Genomic DNA, 24,254 nt, shown 5'->3' on the forward strand with positions numbered 1-24,254 from the left:
TAGAGGTCTTTACATAAAAGCCTGGGACTTCATTCGCTCTAGTAAAGCTAATGGAGGTTTAGGAATAAAAAGTCCTTATAAATTTAATCTTGCTCTGCTTACTAAACTGGCATGGAGGTTAATTAAGAATCCAGAAAAGCTTTGGTGCATTATTCTTAAGCATAAATACTTCCCTAAATCTGATCCCCTAAAGTACAAGAATAAGTCTGTTAAGTCTTGGGTCTGGACCAGTATATGTAAAGGCCTAGATATTATTAAAGAAAACCATTGTTGGTTGTTAGGAAATGGTAGAGACATAAAAATTTGGACTGATAGACGGCTTCCTAAAGGTGATACTCCTGAACCAAAAGACAATAGTTGCATTCAGTTAGTTACTAAAGTTGCATATCATTGATATAGAAGGTAAATGGAACCTTGATCTCATAGGTAGAGTGTTTGATAATGATACTATCAAAAAAATTAGATTGCTTGAACCTGATTATGACACTGGAAAAATAGATAATATGATGTGGATAGGCACTAAAGATGGTTATGTTTATGTAAAGTCTGCTTATAATTTTTTATGCGATAGAAATCATGTGAACATACCTGTAGACTAGAAAGGAATATGGTATCTTAATATCATACCTAGGGTTAAACTATTTCTTTGGAAAACTTTAAGTGGCTGCTTTCATGTTAGTGAAGTCTTAGGTAGATATACACCAATATATATCAATTGTTCATTATGTAATAACTATGTGATTGAAACTGTTGATCATCTCTTTACTAGATGTATATTCTCTGAAGCTATTTGGAGAGGGATTTCTTTCTCTCAAAACTTTTATTCTGCTGCTAATATTTCCTACAAGAATTGGTGTCTTATGTGGTTAAAGGATTGCACTAACAAATTTTTTTTGCCTATGTTCTTTGGTATATATGGAAGTATAGGTGTAAAGTTGTTTTTGATAATGTTACGCCTGATCCTAATGATCTGATAGAATTTATTAAGAAAGACAACCCCCAATATTTGCGGAAAAGTTTTAGTTGTACTGCTAATCTGAAATATACTTCTCTTTGTGATGCTGCAAATTTGAAATCTTCTTTAGTGTGTGATATTCCCCATCCAGGCTGTATTCATGAGAGTTTCAACAGATTGCAGGATGTTGCCTATATCTATTTTGACGCTGCTTTTCAGAGCAAATCTAACAAATTTGCATATGGTATTGTGGAAGTAAATAATGAAGGCTTAATTGTTTACTTTACAGGAGGGACAAGATGGTGTTCAAGTGCTGAAGAGGCAGAATCCAGAGCTTGATGAGAAGCTACAAGATGGGGACAAAGCAGTAGAAAAGAAAGACTAATTTTCCTCAATGATAAACAAAATGTGATAAGTAGTCGAAAGAAGAAAATTTTTTCTGTTAACTAGAGGTCAAAAGCTTTTCTGATACGAGCTTTAAATCTTCATAATTATCTTACTAGTTCTTCTTATGTTTATATTCGGAGGTCGTGTAATAGTCTAGCGGATAATTTAGCAAAATTCCTCAATAGGCATGCGGATGTGTACGTTGATTCTAGATGTTGGGAGAAATCTAGAAAGGAAATATGGTTAGGTATTCTATGTAAGCAAAACAATATTTATTTTTCCAGTTAGTTTTTAATTAATTTCCTTTTATCAAAAAAAAAATTTCCTTTTGAAATGGAGGAGTCTTGTTCTAAACGAGTGAAAAATCACCCATGTGATAGAGTGTGGAGAGGCTACGTGGGAAACGATTATCTGTTTTACAAAAAGAACTAAACAAACGGGAAACCGTTCCCCGTTTTCTCTTTTATGAAAAGGAAAAACCGGGGGACTGTGTGTCGTATTATTAAGAGTTTGAGATCGGGTTTTAAACTCATTCGTCATGAAATTTCAATTTCATTTTCTCTATTTCAAAAATCAAACTCTCACTTCGTCTTCTTTCTTTCAAACCCTTTCACTTGAACAGAGAGTAACAATGAAACCCTAACTCAAATCATAGGATCGTTGAAGAAAGAAAGAAGAAAGAAGAATCATTTTTAGTAGGACAATTTGAATTTCATATGATCTAATTTTCGCTACTGAATTTTTGTTACACATTTGGAACTTCAATTTCGTTTTTCGATTATGATAAAAAAAAATCTGGTTGATGTTTAATTTGCGATTGTGTTGCATGCATCTAGAATTGAGTTGTTAACTTAGGGTTAATCATTTGGTGGTTGATAATTGAGTTATTAACTTTAGGATTTTATCATAATTGATTTGTATTCACAATTGTTTGTTTTGTACCCCTATATTGATTGAGTATTATTGATTTTTGATTGTTTTTGAATATATAGTGAAGTATGGATGATGCTTCATTGTCTTCTATGGAAGGGGAAACAAAGCATGTTGTTGAGAATAAGAATAAAAGATACAGGGGTGGATGAAGCCATATGAATAAACTATATAAGATTGTAAGTCGTCATAAAAACTGTATCGATGTTATTACTCGTTGTGGATTGAATGAATTTATTAAAATAAATGTTAGCAAAGATGATTAACAACCCGTATATGCAATTGTTGACGGTGGCGGGAATCTACGAACACCTTCCATTTTCTTACACTTGAGATAGGTTTCACACCCAATGACTTCTCGTGGTTAACCGGAATAGGACTTGGACTTGGAGAAAAGCTAGACTATATAGGGTACAAGGAAAATAAGGAACAATATGTATTATATCTTGGGGATTATTTGCCTAGCTTTTGTAAATTTTTGTATGATAAGGATAAGGCAAAGGAAGCCAAAAATATGGGAAAAAATTACACTGAAGAAGAATATGATTATAGTGTGGGGAAAAAGGGTCTTGACGAAGATCATTATTTAAAACACCATAATGGTGGTATTGACTAGGTAATCTGTGTAAGTGGTTGATGACATTTGTTTGCCGATGGAATGGAACCATTTTGGGATGAAACTATTCGGGGTTTCCTTTTATGGTTAATTGGTCAAGTGCTTTTACCGAATAGTGGATCATATGCAAAGGTTGGATGGTTGGTTAACTTTGAAAATTTAGAAGAAATAAAAAGAATTGATGGGGGAAGTCCCCTGTTGGCTTGTATTTACAAATCCTTAGGCGAGGTTAGAAGCGGACAGAAAAATACGCATGTGGATGGTCTTGGAGGTATGTTGATGCTTCTTTTCTCCTTGTATTTACGCTTCTTATAAGTAGAAGTTTTCTTATTGGTTATTCTTACTAGTCTAGGATAAAATATCAAGTGATTGATTTACTAATGTGAATTCTGTCTTGAGAGTACTTTAGTACTGTTGTATATATGTAATATCATGAGATATTACTCCAGTCTGTACGAAAATGGTTTATAGTACTGCTTATATGGCAGATATGGTTCTTAGTCCAGTCTGTAAACTTGAGAGATAAAGTTTATGGTTTAGTGAAGTACTTTTAAAACCTTAACATGTCTAGGTAGAACTTTTCTGCATTTTGATCTTATAGCGCACCTTTATGTGAAGTAGATTTGTTTTAGCTATTAAGGTTTTACGTTGCAAACAATCATACACAAGATATATGTGAAGTAGAGATTGCAGGAGTTAGAAACTACTTGATAAACTGTAGCTTGAATCAAACAGTAGAAGTAGTGTTATTGTGTATACATATTAACCAGAAGAAGAATGAATTTCATAGCAATTAGCCCCCGATATTGATAGACGCATTTATGTGTCTATTTTGTTCTCAATATTCTGTATTGTTAGACTCGATTAAGTATTTATTGTGTTATTTTGTGTTTTTGTAGATGTTTTTAGAGAAATAAGCCTTTGCGGCGAAATGAGCTCGAAAAGTAGTGTTTTACACCCCAGGATAATGTACCGGAGGCACCTCAGAAATGCACCGGAAGTGTCCCAGAAATGTACCGGAGGAACCAAGAAAAATTACTATTTCCACCCCAATTGCTAAAGGGACACCCGTACAGGATTAGGGGGAGGACACTTTTCTTCTCATAATTCAAATTTTGGAAAAAGGCGGGAAATTTCTAAACAGTTCTGGCAGAATTTTGATCGTCAAAATGAAGGGGTTATGGGTCGATTCAATGGCTGAAATTTGGTATAGAGATGTGATATAGGTTAAGGAACATAGTATGGGTGACATGATCGATCAAATTTGGATGGAATTTGCGGTATGATTCACACACCAGAAATAAAGCACGTGTACTGTAACACGAGCAAAATTGAAGTTCTTGTGTGCATGGGGGAGTTCTGCTGGCGTTGGAAGAGTGTTGAGGCGTGAATAAGTCGAATTGGAGCGTGCTGGACCATAGAAAACGCGTGAAAAGCTAAAACAGGAAAGAAAATATCCGAAAATATTTTCTTTCACTGCCGAGGATTTGTGGAGTTATGGAGGAGATTCGATGCATGCTTCGGGTTTAAATAGAGTCCTTGGAGGTCAGAGAAAGGTTGTCGAGAGTCTGGGGGGCTGAGGGGAGCCAGAGAAGAAGAAATTCGAGTTTTCCCAAACTCGGTTTCTGGTGCTGCTGCTGATGAAGAACACGAAGAACGGACCTGCAACAACAGTCGTTTTTCTACAGTAGTAACGACTAACACCTGTAGGTCGTAATCAGGCAGTCTTATTTTCCACAGCATTTGCGACAGAGCTTCAGCAGTCTTATTTTATCACCGAGGGTCGTAGTTCTCTGGTTTTATTGTATTTCTCATTTCTCATCATTTGTAAACCATTTTTGAGCCATAATAAATTATTTTGAGAGCATTTTTACTATGATGAGTTAAACCCCAATACTGGGACGACGGAGGAGGCCGAGCTTCATACATGGGTAATTTTATTAATTCTTTTTAAGACTTTTGCATTAAAAATTAATTGAAATATGATTTGATTAAATTGGGTGTTATTTGATTAGATGGGTCATGCTTAGCTTAGGTGATTTGATGTTCCATGCTTAACATTTACAATCAATGTTTTGAGAATTTACTTTGGCAAAATAAGAGTTCATATATGTTTTGAGCGATTATTGTTGAGAATAAATCATTGAGCCCTATGTTATGAAGATTGGCCGAATCATTAGTCCCAGTACCTCTCTACCAATTTGTCAATATTTTTGTATATAATTTTTATAAATCTAAAAATCCTTCACCTTCACAAGTCTTAGAGTTCGAACCTTCATTACTACAACCCACGAAAAATCATTAATCATTTTGGCGCCGCCGACGCGGATTTGTGCTTAGGTAGAATTTTTAGGTTTTTATTATTTTTTTTTTACTATTATTTGTTCCTTTTTACGTTTCTTTTTGTTTCTTTGATTTACAGGTTCGAATTGGAATACTAAGGACTTGGGAACAAAAAGCTTAAAGCTAAAGGCTAAAAGCTAAAAGAGAAGAAAAAAAAGACATAATTTTTTTTTAGGATTTGTAAATAGGCTTTATTTTTCATAATTTTTGTAATTTTTGGACTTTTTATTTGGACTTTATTCTGGACAATTGGACTTTATTCTTTTTTTTACCCTACGGAAGGGTATTATTACAAAAAAAATTTTTTTTTATATAAACTGTGTGCAGGGAAGGACGACGATTACTATATCGTCTCGTCCCCTCGGGTTCATACATGACATAGGAGTCATGGCCCGAGTCGACTTCAACGGTTCATCCCCCGTCTGGTACGGGAGGTAAGTCCATCGAAACACTCGCGAATCTCCTGTCAGCGGGTTTACTGTATTCCTTAAGGTGATTCATTGATTGAGGACGAATTTGGACTGTTTTTAAATTCCTAGTAAAGGGCAAGGCCTGGCCAATACAAGATAAGGGTTCGGATTTCATCACCGCTCCCTTCTTTCCCGCCTTAGGAAAACGAAACCTAACGCGAACCCAAGCTTTAAAATTTGGAATAGAACGAGACCGATAGGGTAACGAGCTTAATAGGAAAGTCGTTCGAAAAATATTGGTTGCTCTTTAAGCACACTTCAAAGTTCATGATGGTTTCTATGAGTTAAATGCGTGACTGCGCCGCCTTCTAATGCGGTGAGGCCTTGGGTATCAAAGCTCTACTAAGCTTCCCTCGCCTCGATTCAACTTACATTAGCTCGGATTGATTCCAGAGGGGTGTGCTCAAATTGTAACGAATTCCTTTTCGAAGGAATAGAAGCTGGTCTAGAAAACAATCTAAGTGGAGCCATCATGCTTTTTGTTTGCTATAAATCTTTAGGTTTGTTTTGGTGGAGTCGAGTCGGCCTTGTTTGTGGTTGTGTAGAATTCCCTTGCAATTAAGAATGTCGAGCTGGTATGATAGAAGCCAATACAATGAATATCGACCTGAATTTGAATATGGACATCATCCTTTCTATCACCATGTTGGGAATAGTGGTTGGGAACGCCATCATTTGGAAGGATATGGGTCATACCCTGGTGAGCCCAATTACTATCCACACATGCATCAGTCTTACGAGCAAGAAGATTATAGTACTAGTTCTTCGTCTCTAGAGGATACAATCAAAATATTGAAAAGTAGTCCTTTTTATGATCCCTCTGTTCCTATTCCTCCTTTAGAAGAGTCCCTCAGGGAGTTAGCTGAGTCGACGCGTAACTTAGCTGAGATGAATAGTGTAATTCTAGACGAAAGAACTACAATAATGAGTGAACTTTCTATAGAGGAATCCCTCAAGCTGATGGCTGAGACGAACGAAAGACTTGCTCTAAATAATCTTACATTCCAAAATAGTGTTTCCAATTTTACCCTTGATGTAAATAGTGAATATTTACCTAATTTAGAGGACGAGGTTAGAATAAAAGACACTACTTATTTAGATAAGGTTCAATCATCTTCGTACTATGATGAGGAGGATAGCAGTAATGAAGAATCTGAAATATGTAGGCATAGTGATCAGAAGTCTAGTAATCCAATTGAGCTGTATAATGATTATATTATTTCTAGTTCAAATCCAAATAATTTTTATGATTATTCACCTATTCAAAAGGACGAGGATTTGATTAGGGATACCACCGTTTTAGACGATGTAGTTTTTCCTTTTGATTACGAAGCCGATAGTGGTTTAGAGGAACGGGTTCATTTCGAAAATACTGTTTTAGAGTCTAGCGACTTAGAAACAATAGTCTTGGAAGAAGAAGATAGACCCGTAGAGATGAGTAAAGATGCACTACCTGATAATAACTTAGAAGAATCTCTTGAATATTTTAAGGACTCTGAAGATACGGAAATTCAAGAAATAATTAGAGGTCTATCTAGAGACACTGAAAACTCTAAGTTTGGGGGTGATTATCACTTCCCTAGTGCCTTACCTTTAACTCTCAGAAAGTCCCCACACTTAGGACTTGATATCTCTGCCTCGACCATTTTACAAGATTATCTTCATACACGTTTTCCCGAACCTAATGATGTCCAGGTAGAAGTTCGGTTGTTAGAAACTCATCCTCTGGTTAATGTGGTTTGCCCAGGCTATGATACCCAGATTGACTTTGTTTTCCCACCAAATAGTTTTCTTCTAAATGTGGGAACGTTTATATTTCAAATGTGTCGAATATTAAGTTGTGAGACTAAACCTAAATGCTTTAGGAAATTAGAATCGACACATTTGCTTAAGAGTGACCACTACTCTCATTGTGGTCAAATTTGTAAGTCAAATCTTATTGACTTAGTGGATCCTCAGTTATTTAGGTTATTATTGTGCGCTTCTAAGATCATATTTGAGTTTTTCCAGACTCTAGGACCTAATGATTCAGATCCCACCTATGAAGAAACGCAACCAATGAAAATATTTTATTTAGACCCTTTCTTAGAACCTGAACCTGAACCACAATTAGATATAAATATCTTAATCAGGAAACTAGGTAAGGGCATGCTATTCTTGTCCATTTTCTTGGTTCATTGTAGTTTCCTATGGTCAGCTCTATTTGGTTTTGAAGACCCACAGTTATTTTGACTGTTACTTTATGGTTCGAGTTGACCAATCCTTTTCTAAGTCTGGCTGAAGACTTTAAACTTAGCACTTCTTGGGAGGTAACCCAATCTCATGCAACACGGTAATATCCTTCTTTAACTCTTTTGCTTCAAATAGTAACCGTTTCTCCTTGTTCATGCTTTTAATTTCATCTTTAGAACATTGAGGACAATGTTAGATTTAAGTTTGGGGGTATGGGAGAAACTTTTTAGTTGCAATTATTAAACTCCAGAGCCTAGAAATTTATGCCTATTAAGGTTTGCACTAACCAATCTAAGTGGATGGGAACATCTTGGTTGTAGGAGTTGAGGAACCAATCTGATTAGATGGAAACATATATAGAGTCTATTCATAAAAGCACATAGCTCAGGTGTTAGAAATAACATGATAGTTGCACCATATCTCGTTGAGTCCTTTTCATTTCATTTCCTTTTTTTTTTATTTTATTTTAAACTATGTTTCTCTAAGTGATTAGGTGGGGCACACGATTCAAGTTGTTACCACTGCTAGGATGAATTAGAGTGACTGAGTTACTAAAAAAAAAAGAGAGACCGGACCAGTTAGACCAATCGGAATAAGTATTAACACTTGGATAGCAATATACGTGTGTTCTCCCTGCTTCCGTCGCCTAAGCAAGCGTGGAATGCAGGACCCATGGGAACTATCGTGTAAACTGCTGACAAGAAGCATGCGCTTGGATCAAAAAGATCTATTCATGCCGTTAAGTTAAAAAAAAAAATAAGAAAAAATGGTTATTGTTCTGTGTAGTCAACTGCTGGTTCCTTTGTATTTGCCAATTTGTTGATCTAGATTTAAGTTATTGACTACTGGTTCCCTTGTATATGCCAGTTGTGTCGATATTAGTCAGACCGGTATCTCAGTCCATTAGGATAGGTTCAGCTTGGCAGTGGCCTTCAGACAGATATGTGAAACATCGATCATTTGGTTAACATCAAAACTATCTACATTTTTCTATTTCCATCTCCTTTTTATATCCATATGATTAGTTTGACTCCGAATATGATGTCCATAGTGCAACTTTCTGAGTAGAGCTCTGTCACTTTATATGAATTTTAGTATGCTTGAGTGTAAACTCGTGTACAACAATTGGAATTTCGCATCAGGGTACTTCCTCCTGTAGTCAGTGATTGTAAGCCAACCAAGGAGATTCTTTAGTGCCTTCCAAGGTTCGTTGTAGATATCTAGGGTCTGGAGTAAAGGTTTTGTGGGTACACCTCTGGTAATCCCTCCCGAGATTAACTCGGTCACTAGGGACACCTAGTGAGTTAGGATTTTATTTTTTGCTCGAGGACTAGCAAATAATAAGTTTGGGGGTATTTGATAGACGCATTTATGTGTCTATTTTGTTCTCAATATTCTGTATTGTTAGACTCGATTAAGTACTTATTGTGTTATTTTGTGTTTTTGTAGATGTTTTTAGAGAAATAAGCCTTTGCGGCGAAATGAGCTCGAAAAGTAGTGTTTTACACCCCAGGATAATGTACCGGAGGCACCTCAGAAATGCACCGGAAGTGTCCCAGAAATGTACCGGAGGAACCCTGAAAAATTACTATTTCCACCCCAAAATTACTATTTCCACCCCAATTGCTAAAGGGACACCCGTACAGGATTAGGGGGAGGACACTTTTCTTCTCATAATTCAAATTTTGGAAAAAGGCGGGAAATTTCTAAACAGTTCTGGCAGAATTTCGGTCGTCAAAATGAAGGGGTTATGGGTCGATTCAATGGCTGAAATTTGGTATAGAGATGTGATATAGGTTAAGGAACATAGTATGGGTGACATGATCGATCAAATTTGGCTGGAATTTGCGGCATGATTCACACACCCAAAACAGAGCACGTGTACTGTAACACGAGCAAAATTGAAGTTCTTGTGTGCATGTGGGAGTTCTGCTGGCGTTGGAAGAGTGTTGAGGCGTGAATAAGTCGAATTGGAGCGTGCTGGACCAGAGAAAACGCGTGAAAAGCTAAAACAGGAAAGAAAATATCCGAAAATATTTTCTTTCACTGCCGAGGATTTGTGGAGTTATGGAGGAGATTCGATGCATGCTTCGGGTTTAAATAGAGTCCTTGGAGGTCAGAGAAAGGTTGTCGAGAGTCTGGGGGGGCTGAGGAGAGCCAGAGAAGAAGAAATTCGAGTTTTCCAAAACTCGGTTTCTGCTGCTGCTGCTGATGAAGAACACGAAGAACGGACCTGCAACATCAGTCGTTTTTCTACAGTAGTAACGACTAACACCTGTGGGTCGTAATCAGGCAGTCTTATTTTCCACAGCGTTTGCGACAGAGCTTCAACAGTCTTATTTTATCACCGAGGGTCGTAGTTTATTGTATTTCTCATATTCTCATCATTTGTAAACCATTTTTGAGCCATAATAAATTATTTTGAGAGCATTTTTACTATGATGAGTTAAACCCCAATACTGGGACGACGGAGGAGGTCGAGCTTCATACATGGGTAATTTTATTAATTCTTTTTAAGACTTTTGCATTAAAAATTAATTGAAATATGATTTGATTAAATTGGGTGTTATTTGATTAGATGGGTCATGCTTAGCTTAGGTGATTTGATGTTCCATGCTTAACATTTACAATCAATGTTTTGAGAATCTACTTTGGCAAAATAAGAGTCCATATATGTTTTGAGCGATTATTGTTGAGAATAAATCATTGAGCCCTATGTTATGAAGATTGGCCAAATCATTAGTCCCAGTACCTCTCTACCAATTTGTCAATATTTTTGTATATAATTTTTATAAATCTAAAAATCCTTCACCTTCACAAGTCTTAGAGTTCGAACCTTCATTACTACAACCCACGAAAAATCATTAATCAGATATCATGTTTCTGTATTGTCTAATGTTTTATATCATTGGTTTGTATTTTTTTTTGTATTATTGGTTTTGGTACTATTTTCACACATTGACTCCCGAAATTAAAGGTGACGCACCGGTTTGGAAAAATGTGTGGCCCAAAATTACGATCTTTAACAAGAAAGAATTAGCACCGGATCAAGTAAATTAAGGTAGACACTCAAAAATTAATACTAGTGAGCAGTTAGAGTTGAGATCAATTGAATCAACAACATGGCAACCGTGGCTTGGAAGTGAGCATGTTGATAATGAGGTCCTCAAATACAGTTTGAAGTTGTTAAGTAGTATATGGATTTTCTTGGATGTCGAAGACAATAAAGGCTATAGGTATTTGGGATAAAGATATTGACATCAAGTAACATGACAAATAGTTATTCCTGGCGAGCTACCTCTACAAGAATATATGGTAGAAATCAAAGGAGAGGCGTATAAGAAATGCATAGTGTTAGAGGAATGATCGGTCGAACTCGCAAGCGTTGCTATCACAAGCTTATTTGTCAAGTTTGGTTGATCAAAACTATATACTTGATTTCTAGTCTACTTATAGCTACGTATCGGATTAGGATAAAAGTGTGTCGTTGAGCATTAGAATTCACGGCGTTCACCAACTGAAGAAGAAGATTTACTGAAGAGCTTGGAGGAACTTCATCAACAAAAGGTATGTGGAGACTAAAAATTATTTATCACTCAAAAGTCCATTTTATTTTATCTTCTAAAGAGACTAAGTCGTATAGCTATATAGACTTTTACATTATACATATTTGAAATTTCGTGTCGAGTTTATCTCATTTATATATTTCTCGAAATATGTGTTGGAAGCTTTTTAGCTTTAGCTAAACTTCATCATCTTTTTAGCTTTATCTTTTTTTTAGCTTTTTATCTTTAGCTAAGCTTTTTAGCTTTACCTTAAACATCTTACATGATTTGTGTGAGACAATCATTTGATGTTAACTTGGAAAGTTTTGTATTGATCGATTAATCACTTGAAAATTACTTGAAGCTAGTGGTATGTGTAAGATTACCATTGTTGTCTTCTAAGGATGTTTCAATGATTAGATGAGAGTTTTAGAACTACTACCAACGTCTGGACATAATACAGTATGCATACCTAGTATGCGAACTGTGAATGCTAGTTCAGGTCCGGAACTCTTGTTTGCGAACTGTGTTTGCGAATGGGTTTAACTGCCAAAGTTCCGGAGTTGTGGTTCACGTACTCTGTTTGCGAACGTCCAGAATAGGCTAAGTCCGGAACTGTGGTTCGTGTACTCTGTTTGCGAACATAATGGTTAGGTTCTAAAATTGGTAAGTATGACAATTCATACTCATGAACTCAGGTTCGTTTGCGAACTAAAGTCCCTGTAACTTTAATAAAATAAGGTATGTGAACTTGTTTTGCGAACCGTGGCATTATTTTCATGAACTGGTTCTTGTATAAGTACTTTGTACAATTACAAACCAAACCGAATATGTTTCAAATGGTTCATATATAATTCTATGAGATGATGAACATTTGAACAACTTTTTTGAAACACATTTAGATTCATTTGATTATCTATCACGATTGATTGATCATAATATTTGATCTAGAAGTGTTAGATGAATATAGCTAAATATAAGTGCTCATGTGGCTAACTTCGGTTAACTATTATTGAGCCAACGGTTATACACGTTTAGGTATGGTTCATCCATATCTAAATATAAGTATATTTCATTTGTGTGTATCAAGATAATACCATCCAACCGTGGAGATTGATTGTTTAATTTCTAAGCAGACTTAGCTTGAATCTTAAATCAGGAGTTCGTCTAACGGTGAATATCAATTGATTTGTTACTAAGCTATCTTAACTTTGATTGTAAGCAACCCTGATTTGAAAGACTATATAAGGGAGAACTCTAGCATCTGGGAAACCTAATCCCGACACTCTCGTGTGTCCTAGTTGCAAACTAGAGTCGATTCTCCATTAACCTAGGTTTTCCAAAACCATTATTAGGTTAACGACTTGAAGACTTCATTTGGGATTCGTGAAGCCAGATCCAACTATTTTCTCTGTAGTTGCGTATTTTGATCTTATTTTTTCTATCGTGTTGAGTTTAATCTTCTCTAATATTTTCTCGAGATTTATCTCTGATAGGTAAGATATAAAAATTAATCACAACAGTTCTTCGTCTCAGACTCTTGTGATTCTGAAAAAGCAGGGGTATAACAAACACACCCAATAATTCATTCGGCAATCTGTATGGACTAACCTCCAATTTAATTCTGAGAGCACCAACTTAAAAGTGATACTCAATCAAGAGTTATATCAAAAAGTTTTTATCTCTTTCTCAATACAATCAGCAAATCAAACTAATAGAAATCTGCAAGCCTGATTGATATGAGAAATAACTTGGACGGTACCAAAGACCAATGCCCAAGTGTCAATCAAGTTTTATCCAACAAACAAGGTCAGATTCATTAACTGATTGAACTACGCACAACCTGTGATATTTCAATTATATAAAAAAATATAATGCGGAAAAGAAATAACACAGACACCAGAAATTTTGTTAACGAGGAAACCACAAATGCAGAAAACCCTCGGGACCTAGTACGGATTTGAACGCCACACTGTATTAAGCCGCTACAGACTCTAGCCTACTACAAGTTAACTTCGGGCTGGAATGTAGTTGAGCCCTAACCAAGTCTCACACCGATTAAGGTACAGTCACGTTCCTTAAACCACGCTGGATTCTGCGCACTTGATTCCCTTAGCTAATCTCACCCACAACTAAGAGTTGCTACGATCCAAAGTCGAAGACTTATAAACAAATCGGTCTCCCACAGATATGTCTATTCTTTATTATGTTTTTGTTCCGTCTTTTGATACAAAGATCAAGGTGAATAGGAACCAACTAATAATCCAGTCTTATACTCCCGAAGAGCAGCCTAGAAATATTAGTCACCTCACAATAACCTAACTGATTAACAGAAGAAGTTATTGCGGAAGAACTGTTGTGATTACTTTTTATATCTTACCTATCAGAGATAAATCTCGAGTAAATCTTAGAAAATATAAAACTCAATCTGATAGAACAAGTAAGATCAGAATACGCAACTACAGAGAAAATAGTTGGATCTGGCTTCACAAATCCCAAATGAAGTCTTCAAGTCCTTAACCTAATAATGGTTTTGGAAAACCTAGGTTAAAGTAGAATTAGCTCTAGTTTGCAATTAGGACATATTAAAGTGTCGGGATTAGGTTTTCCAGTTGCTAGAGTTCTCCCTTATATAGTCTTTCAAATTAGGTTACTTTCAATCAAAACTAAGATAGAGATGAACTTCTGATTTAAGACTCAAGCTAAGTCTGCTTAGAAATTAAGCAATCAATCTCCATCGTTATATGGTCTTAGCTTGTTACACACAAATGAAATATACTTATATTTAGATGTGGGTTCCCTACCTAAACGTGTATATTGAGTTGGCTCAATAACAGTTAACCGAAGTTAGCCATATGAACACTTTTGTCTTAGCCATATTCATCTAACACTTCTAGATCAAAAATGAAGATCAATCAATCATGATAGATAATCAAGTGAATCTAATTGTGTTTCAATAGAGTTTTTCAATTGTTCACTATCTTATATAAATATATATATGAACAAATTGAATCGAAATCGGTTTGATTCGTAATCGTACAAAGTAGTTATACAACAATCAATTCATGAACATTAAGCCACGGTTTGCAAAGTTAATTTGCATTCCTTAAATCATAAATTTTTTAGTTCATGAGTATGAGAATCATACATAACCGATTTTAAAACTTCACCATTGTTTTCACAAACTAGATACGCGAAAAGCAGCTTCGGACCTTGGCCTAGTCAAGGCGTTCGCAAACCCGGTTCGTGAACAACTATCTCGGGCCCAACTCAGGTAAACTCGTTCGCATACCAGGTACACAAACAAGAGTTTCGTACCTTCTCAGGTAAATCCATTCGCATACTAGGTACGCAAACAAGAGTTCTGGACCTGAATCATTACAATACAGTTTGCATACTAGGTATGCATACCGTGTTGTATCCAGACTTGGGTAATTGTTTTAAACTATCATTTCAATCATTAAAACATCCTTGGAAGACTACAATGGTAATCTCACACATACCATTAGCTTCAAGTAATTTTCAAGTGATCGAATGATCAATACAAAACTTCCCAAGCTAACATCAAATGACTGTCTCACACAAATCATATAAGATGTTCAAGGTAATTTTTACATGATCATCTTTTGACTTAATATTTAGTTTCCAACAAGTAGATTTTTTCCAACTAAACTCTTCAAGAATACGATGAACATAGATAAAGCAAAAAGCTTCCAACATGTATTTCGAGAAATAAATAAGCGAGATAAACTCGGCTCGAAATATCAAATGTGTATAATGTAAAAGTCTATATAGCTATGCGACTTTAGTCTCATTAGAAGATAGAATAAAATAGACTTATGAGTGATAGATAAGTTTTAGTCTCCACATACCTTTTGTTGATGAAGTTCCTCTAAGCTCCTCAGTAGATCTTCTTCTTGAATTGGTGAACGCCGTGAAGTCTAAAGCCCAACTACACATTCTATCCTAACCCGAGACATAGCTATAAGTAGACTAGAAATCAAGTATATGGTTTTGATCAACTAAACTTGACAAACAAGCTTGAGATATCGACGCTTGCGAGTTCGACGGAGCAGTGCTCTAACAATCTCCCCCGTTGCTAATTTTAGTGATAAAACTATCAATCCATATGGATTACAAAATAAATAAACTTTGTAGCCTCTTATCCATCATGCTTGATTTCCTTGGCTCTTCAACATTCCTTGAATTCTTCGTTACTCCAAGTACTTCAGCGATTCTGAACGTGTTCAACTCAGTATCATTGTTGTTGAAGATCCGTAGCCGTAACAATAAGAAAACATATGTTCTCGATCATTGTTATACAATATCATAGTATTACTATAGATAATCAAAGTCCAATTGTATCACAACTTTGAAATAATACTATGGTGATATGTATCACTCCCGCTTAGTAAATACTTCCATCTTACAATGAAAACCACTTCCCTTACATAATGATCCGTTAACAATATGTATGTAGTGTGAACTACCAAATAATTCTCCCCTTTATTGTCAATATAAATTAGCAACGGTATGAAAACTACGGGATCATAATGAAATTTTCAATAAGATACTTCATGACTAAAAGAGAACATATCAACTTTGTTTTGATGATTTCACATAGTCGAAACTTAGTGTATTCATCGAGGAGTTTATAAATATATAAGATAACTCCTACAATATTCCACAGCCGCATTCCCCACAAAGATATGGCAATTAAGCACAAGTTCAATTAAGAACTCTCCCCCATTTGATGTTATTCCCATGAGAACAACACGAGCGACCTTACTTTTACAAGAAAAGAATGATTTCTTTGGACATTAACAAACCACATGGATTTGTATCCAGTAAACTCGAAAAAATTAACCACAAGAAGATCTTATTGATTAATTTAATCGGAAACACTCAATATAAGAAAACTTACGGAGCCATACAATACTTTCACATAAAAGTGGATCAGGGAAAGGTCAATACTGCATAATTTTTCAAAAGTTCATTCTATTTTTCATCAATATTTGCATAAAGACATAATAGACTTAACTTTTGAGCATATTCAGCTAAACTTCTTATGGATTGAACACATTTAACGATTTAATTGAAGGATAAAATCATTCAAGGCTAAAATACCATTAAAGTTATTACAACCATTAAGAGATAATAGTTTTAATAAGTTCAACATAAGAAGATCAACAGAAATATCATAAGGAAAGTCTGAAATTGACATAACAAACATGAAGAAAAGAACAATAAGCCAGATCGCGATAGTAATCCTCAACAATCTTGGATATTGGTTCCGCTAGGTCTGGATGAGCCATCACAACATAAATCAACTGTCTCTCCAAGCACTCAATCCTTTGTTGAAAGAGAGAAACTTCAGGATTGGCAGGTTTCTTCATCTTGTTAATGTATGTCTGGCTCAAGGGAGATGGAGTACCAACACAAGTTCCAAACTGAATAATTTTAAATTGACTGCAGATTTGGCTAATGAGGCATGGGAAGCCAGGGTTTTTCTTCTTTGAAACCATGTGTATCATTTGACGAACAATTAATCCACATAAATCAACCTTTTCACCGGAAACAAGATGATAAACCAACTCCGCAAGAGGTCTGCTCCAGATATTTTTGTCAAGCGTACTGGGAATTAAGTTAACCACAACCAACTTACCAAAAATATTCCAATGAAAGCTTATATTGTCCACAAGTAGTTTTCTTTCTGTCCATGGCACATCCATTCCTAAGAGCATTTCAGACAACTGATGCTTATTTGGTCTTCGACCTTACGGTTGAGGGACAACTAACGAACGATGAAGAGGCAAGTTTAATAACTCAGCGATAACACTACGGTTAACCTCAAAAAGTGTCCCTTTGACCACAGTCTTAAAGTAGCAATTGATTTTGTTGGGTGCATGCAACTTTGCATAAAATTCACAAGTCATTTCAGGATATGATTCTCCCAGACCCTTATGAATATCACCCCACTCAAACTGGTTCATGAACATGTGAAAATCCGGTTCCTGAACTGTCCAATCATAAGCCCTTTCTGTAACAAAATGACCACTAAACATTTTATTGTATCTGTCTCTGGCAGATATGTTGATGAAACTTACTTGACGGCTAGTGTCAAAATATGGTTGGTGAACGTCAACACCGGCATCATCATATTCATTATCACTATCAAAAACTCTTGTAATTGAACTTGCACCACTATTGAACTTTCTTCTAGACATGCTAATTGAGAGAAAGTGAAATAAACAACTCAAGTTGTTAGGGAACTTACTTGGGTAGCCGAATTGTTGAAAATGGTGAAGTTCTGAAATGATGACCAACACGAAAGCTTTTCTTGACCCGTAGCATAAAAACTTATCTTGATTCCAATGATTCAAAATAAACACAAAATAGTTAGGAAATAAGAGAGAGATAGATGATGGTATTCGAACCTTGGGTTTTCCCCTTTCGTTCTCGAATAGTTGAGAAAAAGAGGTGAAAAGAATGAGGATAGTTCTTTCTCTTTTTAAGTGTAGATGGATTGGTACATGAACCGGCTATGTAAGTTTGGAAACACGGTTCTAAAATGTAATGGTTACGTGTTCAACATGAACCGTACGTGTGCAAACAAGGGCTTATTTGATTTATGCTACACCATATTTTGATAAGCGAACTGAAAATTTTAGCTCAATAAAATGATCCAGTGGATGTTTAGAGCACAAAAGTTATTGATTACCATAAAATAAGGTTCTATCAATTTATGCTTATAGGAAACAAAATATGGATGAAAAATTTGGAGCAAGGCTCAGCAAATTTCTCTAGACCAATTCTTTGTATGGACTTTAAGACACAATACAAAATATCCTTGCACAACATGACACCAATAAAGAGCTTCTTTCCAACTACTTTTGCACTCAACAAAATTGAGAAACACCCAAGAGTCTGTTTTTACAAGTCTTTCAAAGAACTTTAAAAGAATACACAAAGATTTGTGTCCCTGATGTCTTGTTTTACAACTTATTAAAAACAATCACTGCAGATAATGTTTAGCACTGCATAGCGAAACTGTTTTAGTGTAAAGAGACATCCTAACTTTTTCACAAAAGAAGGCACTACAATTATCTTGATATCAGGATTTGACCGATGAATTGATTCATGCTTCGAGATGAGTCTATCTGATAGATGAGATTTAGACTCCTCTTGTACTTTATCCAGTTTGTTACAACCTTTTGGAATATAGAAAAGAGGAGTATTACACTCACTAATTAGCATATCAATATTAACCTCAACATGAATATTATTCACCATAACTTGATTTAGTTTATCAAGAGAATCTTGTTCTTTCTGGAGATATAATCGAAAAAGCGAAGGTCTAACAAACACACCCAATATTTCACTTAGAAATCTGTATGGACAAACTCCAATATACTTTCGAGAGAATCAACTAGACAGTCAGACTTAATCTCAAGAAACGTATATCCAAGAGTTGTATCTCTATTTCACAATGTAATCAGCAAATCAAACAGATATAAATTCGTGAGCCTGATTATTATTGAAACAACTTGAACGGTACCAAAGACCAATGTTCAAGATCAATATAATCAACAACCAAAGGTTGGATTCTCTAATTGACTGAACTACGCATAACCTGTGACATTTCTATTATATAACAAAATATAATGCGGAAAACAAATAATACAAACACCAGAAATTTTGTTAACGAGGAAACCGCAAATGCATAAAAACCCCGAGACCTAGTCCAGATTTGAACACCACACTGTATTAAGCCGCTATAGACACTAGCCTACTCCAAGTTAACTTCGGATTGGAATGTAGTTGAATCCTAACTAATCTCACACTGATCAAGGTACAGTTGCGTTCCTTACGTCTCTTGAACCACGCCGGATTCTACGCACTTGATTCCCTTAGCTGATCTCACCCACAACTAAGAGTTGCTACGACCCAAAGCCGAAGACTTGATAAACAAATCTGTCTCAGACAGAAAAGTCTATTGAATAGATAAATCCGTCTCCCACAGATATACCTATGAGTTTTGTTCCGTCTTTTGATAAATCAAGGTGAACATGCACCAATTGATAAACCAGACTTATATTCCCGAAGAACATCCTAGTATTATCAATCACCTCACAATAATCTTAATCGATTAACGAAACAAGATATTGTGGAATCACAAACGATGATACGAAGATGTTTCTGACTACTTTTCAATCTTGCCTATCGGAGAATAAATCTCGAGCAAATCTCAAAGAAGATAGTACTCAATCACAGTAGAAAACAACAAGATCAGAACGCGCAACTACAGAGAAAATAGTTGGGTCTGGCTTCACAATCCCAATGCAGTCTTTAAGTCATTGACCCAGGGTTTCGTGAAAAACCTAAGGTTATAAGAGAATCGACTCTAGTCGCAACTAATATTATACAGGAGGTGTGGGGATTAGGTTTTCCAGTTGCTAGAGTTCTCCTTTATATAGTCTTCAAATCAAGGTTTGCAATCAATGTTACCTTGGTAACAAAGCATTCAATATTCACCGTTAGATGAAAACCTGATTAGATTCAAGCTAATATCTTTCAATTGTTAGATCAATCTTAGCTTGTTATACACAAATGAAATGTACCATCATTTAGATAAAGGTAACCGTACCTAAACGTGTACTCTTAGTTGGTTCAACAATAGTTAACCAATGGTTATCCATATGAGCACTTTCATATCAACCCTATTCATATTTATCATAACTAGTTCACATGACTCAAATGAAACTAGTTAGAGAGTTATTCAATTGTTTATATTCTCGTAAAAGTATATAAGACACGATTGAAGCAAAATCGATTTTGATTCACTCGAATCATTTCATGAACATTATAGCCACGGTTTGCAAAAGATTGCATTCCTTATTATATAAATGTATTAGTTCATGAACAAACCGATTTTAAAACATAACCTACTTAAGTATGCAAACACGTATGCATACCTAGGTAGCCGGACTAAGTTTGGTTACGCGTACGGGTACGCACACCATTTTACTCTTCCAAACTCTAGCAGAAATTCACGGAACTTGAACTTCCGCCAGTACGTGTACGGGTATGCATACTTAGTTCTCGGACTTCCAACAACCAACCAGTACGCGTACAGGTACGCATACCATGGTTCCCGGTTTTGGATTTTATACAAATGTGAATATACACTATGTTTATATCTAATCATGGTTACATGTTCTAAACCCTCATTTAAACCATTGAAACATTCTTGGAAGACGACAATAGCTGTCTCACACAAACTATTAGCTTCAAAGCAATTTTCAAGTGATCAAATGATCAATACGAAACATTCTGAGTCTACATCAAATGAGTATCTCACACAAATCATGTAAGATGTTACAAGGCGATTTTCACATGATCATCTTTTGACTTTCGTCAAGAATAAAAGATGAACTTGGTTAAAGCGAAAGCTTACCAACACATATTTCGAGAAATAGATAATTGAGATAAACTCGGCTCGAAATACCAAATGTGTATAGCCTATATAGCAATACGACTTTTTGTATCAAATAGGAGATAGAGTATGATAAGCACGTAAGTGCTACATTTTATACCCATATTTATATTAGCTAGGACTCAATATTTTGACTAATAACATTATTTTAGTGCTTTTATAAAAAGTACGAGCGAATCCGATTACCTTCGATTACCGAAAGGATAAATGGCTAAATAAAGAGCTAAAAAGCATTTGCCATAAAATGCAACGAAAATTGTTGCTCATGTAACCAAAGGAATTAACTTGGCTGTCATTTCCTTTTGCGGCAGCACCCAGATGATACACTAAAGTGGTCCGAGTACTGATCTAATTGAAGTTCAAGTAGTGCTGCAATAAGGTGCGAAAGTGGCGTTCTTTTGTGGATGAAGTTGGCTTGGACAGTTGTCCATTTCTCCTCCACATTTCTTCATCAGCATCTTATGTTCTCTACCAAAAACAAAAGACATTTTTATTTCTTATGCAAGCTGGTGACTGTCTACAGATGTTAGTCGTGAATTGCAGTTGGTAGTGGGGGTTAACAGCATGTACAGATCTTGGAATGAATGAAGATGGGGTACTGATTTTTTGAGATGGATCGAATTAGCTGCTGGTAGTGGTAGTGATTTATTTGAGCTGAAGGTACTGTTGGGTTAAGGCATTGATCATTCTTGTATGGAATGGATATCCAGGAAGGAAGTGCGGAATGGGTTATGTAGGAAATGATCTTGGTTAGGAGGTGGTTGTATTACAGACCTGCAGTCCCAAGACTTGAATTGTTATCGTTCAAACAAAGGAAGAGTATAGGTTCGTCTGTATGAGAATAAATTGAGAAATAATACAACAGTAAAGTTAAGGTTCGTGTGATTTGAGTTCAAGTATGGTTGAGTTCTAGTGATGGTTGTGAAGGCTGGTGTGTACATGAACTGGAGATGACAGCAAAAGCTTGGATCGAAACTGGTGGTGATGAACTGAGCTATAGAATGGAAACTGTTGATGGGTTTGAATTATCTATGAACTAAACGGCGTCAATGATGGGTTCATGCTGAGAAATGGAAGAAAGATGACAGTATTCTGAGACGGGTTAGGAAACAGTTAACAACAGACGTAAATAGACATGGAGAGCTGCCAGTAAATTGTTTTTCTATTTGTCGTGGGTTCAATGGTTGTGTATGGGGTGTACTTGGCAGTTGTTATAAGCTCAGTTGCGGTCGCTATGACGGGATTTAGCAGGAATATGGAATCAACTCCAGGGAAATTCAGATGAAGGTGTTGTAAGGCCTGAGAATAGATGGCCAGTACTGACGTTTGCCTCTGGGGAGGAGATGGTTGCATTTAAGGCTTCACATGAGCCGGTACGGCCCGGTTTTTTGTTGGAACCGGTCCCTGTACCTGGTGTTGACCGGTACCTCATTTTTAGGACCTATACCTGTACGTAGACTTGTACCTGTACCTGTAAGACCGGTCCGGTACAAGACCGGTACCGGGTTTTTACCTATTACAATTATAATTATGTAATTAAACTTGAAGCTAACCAAAAAATTATGTAATTCCATAGTTGTAGGTATTAGTTAACAAGCATTCATTCAATTATACAAACCAATGGAAGAAACATCAATCTTCTCCATGGTTTTTCTCGCCTAAAACTAAGTCAAAATCAATTCAAACTGTAATAACCAGTTCAAGCAATAGTTGCAGCTGCTTCGCTGCACCAACCCACTCATTCTACCTGCTCTAACAATCCATCCACCAACACCATTCTCTAAATACCGAAAGCATCACCATATGCAAGTCAAGTTCACCATTACCTGCAACTCCTTCTATAACTTATTGCCTACACAACAGTTGCATCTGACCCATTCACCTCTGTTGCTTAAATAACTCACAGCCAATACCACCAGTTATTATCTTGATCTCCTCCATTAACAGCACAACATCAACACCGTTACCTACATCTCACTGCACTTCAACTTCATTCTTTCATTCACTGCCTCATGGTCTTTCCATGTAAAACATACATTCACAAACCCTTTAAATCTCCATCACTGCAATAACAACCAACCACCGGTGCCCATTTAATCCCTCCTTCAATAGCAACCTCCTTCATGTTCTATTCTTCAATTTCAGTTCAAACCCAACTCTCTTTTTCTGTAATTCGAGCAGCATACCACCACCAGTTACCTGTATCAGCAACTAACAGACCATCCCCAATTCAAGTTCTCCAACTCAAACTCTACCAGACCCATCTACACTTTCCAATTAATTTGCTTCCACCAGTTGTTGTCTCGTCTTCACCAAATCAATATTACACTGGAACACAATTACTTGCAATTAGTTTCTGAAATCAAACATAATTAAATATGCAATTAGTGGTGGTGTTGCTGTTGTTGAATCACTGAAGAAAAAGACCCTAAATCAAATAAATCTCACACCCATCTCAATGACCGACCAAATCGAAAAAAACCCTAATAAAACATGCAATTAGACAAAATTAAATATAACCCAGATTGTATAATCGTAAGAGCATTGATAAGATGCAATCTATTTACCTTAGTAGCTAGCAGTAGCAGATGAAAAACATAAGAACCCTGAACTAGATGAAGAATAAGAACGTAGAAGAAGAGGTGAACAGAGAAGAAGAACAAAAGAAGATGTAGAAATAAGAAGTAAAGAAGCATGGTGAGACTCTTCAGAAGAAGGGAAGAAGGCGATGGTGAGAATCGTGAGATTCTTCTTTGTAGTGAAGAAGAACTGAAACCGAAACCGAAAATAAAAATAAAAATGAGAAACAGATCGGAAATTTTCTTATAAACCTAGCCTAGAATGGATGGTTAAGATCAATCCATAAATTATAATCAACGACGCTTATTAACCGGGACTTTCAATCCGGTACATACCGGTACTTCCCCAAGAACCGTTCCATGTACCCAGTCCTATACCGGTTCTCATATTCAGTCTCGTTCCCTGTACCGCCTACACCAGTTCCGGTACGATTCCGGTCCGGTTTTTATGTTTCCAGTCCGGTACATGGACAAGTGACCGGTTCTTGTGCAGCCTTAGTTGCAGTATCGAAGATGGTCAGAGCTGTTGCAGTCGATGGAATAAGCAACCTTGTAACTGCAGGGAAGACGAAACATGTTGTTGCCATTGTTGCGTAGCTGTCGGATAGACCTGCAGACGTAAATGGGGAAGTTGTATATGCTAGATGGATGTGTATTGCAATTAGAAATTGAGAAAAGGATTTGGTGGTTTATTGGAACGA

At 36.1% G+C, this 24,254-nt stretch overlaps 1 long non-coding RNA gene across 2 annotated transcripts; it reads right to left on the reverse strand.

Moving 5' to 3' along the window:
* Positions 1 to 22,526: 22,526 nt before the first annotated feature.
* On the reverse strand, positions 22,527 to 23,749 carry LOC113298240. 2 transcript variants are annotated; one of them, XR_003334117.1, is made up of 2 exons: positions 23,542 to 23,749; positions 22,527 to 23,302 (listed from the first exon to the last, which is right to left on the reverse strand). It is a non-coding gene; the product is annotated as an uncharacterized LOC113298240 (long non-coding RNA). The 2 variants fall into 2 exon arrangements; XR_003334118.1 differs by having other exon boundaries at positions 22,527 to 23,330.
* Between the last annotated feature and the right edge of the window lie 505 nt (positions 23,750 to 24,254).

This window comes from Papaver somniferum, chromosome 7 (genome assembly GCF_003573695.1).
Source record: "Papaver somniferum cultivar HN1 chromosome 7, ASM357369v1, whole genome shotgun sequence".
Classification (NCBI taxonomy): Eukaryota; Viridiplantae; Streptophyta; class Magnoliopsida; order Ranunculales; family Papaveraceae; genus Papaver; species Papaver somniferum.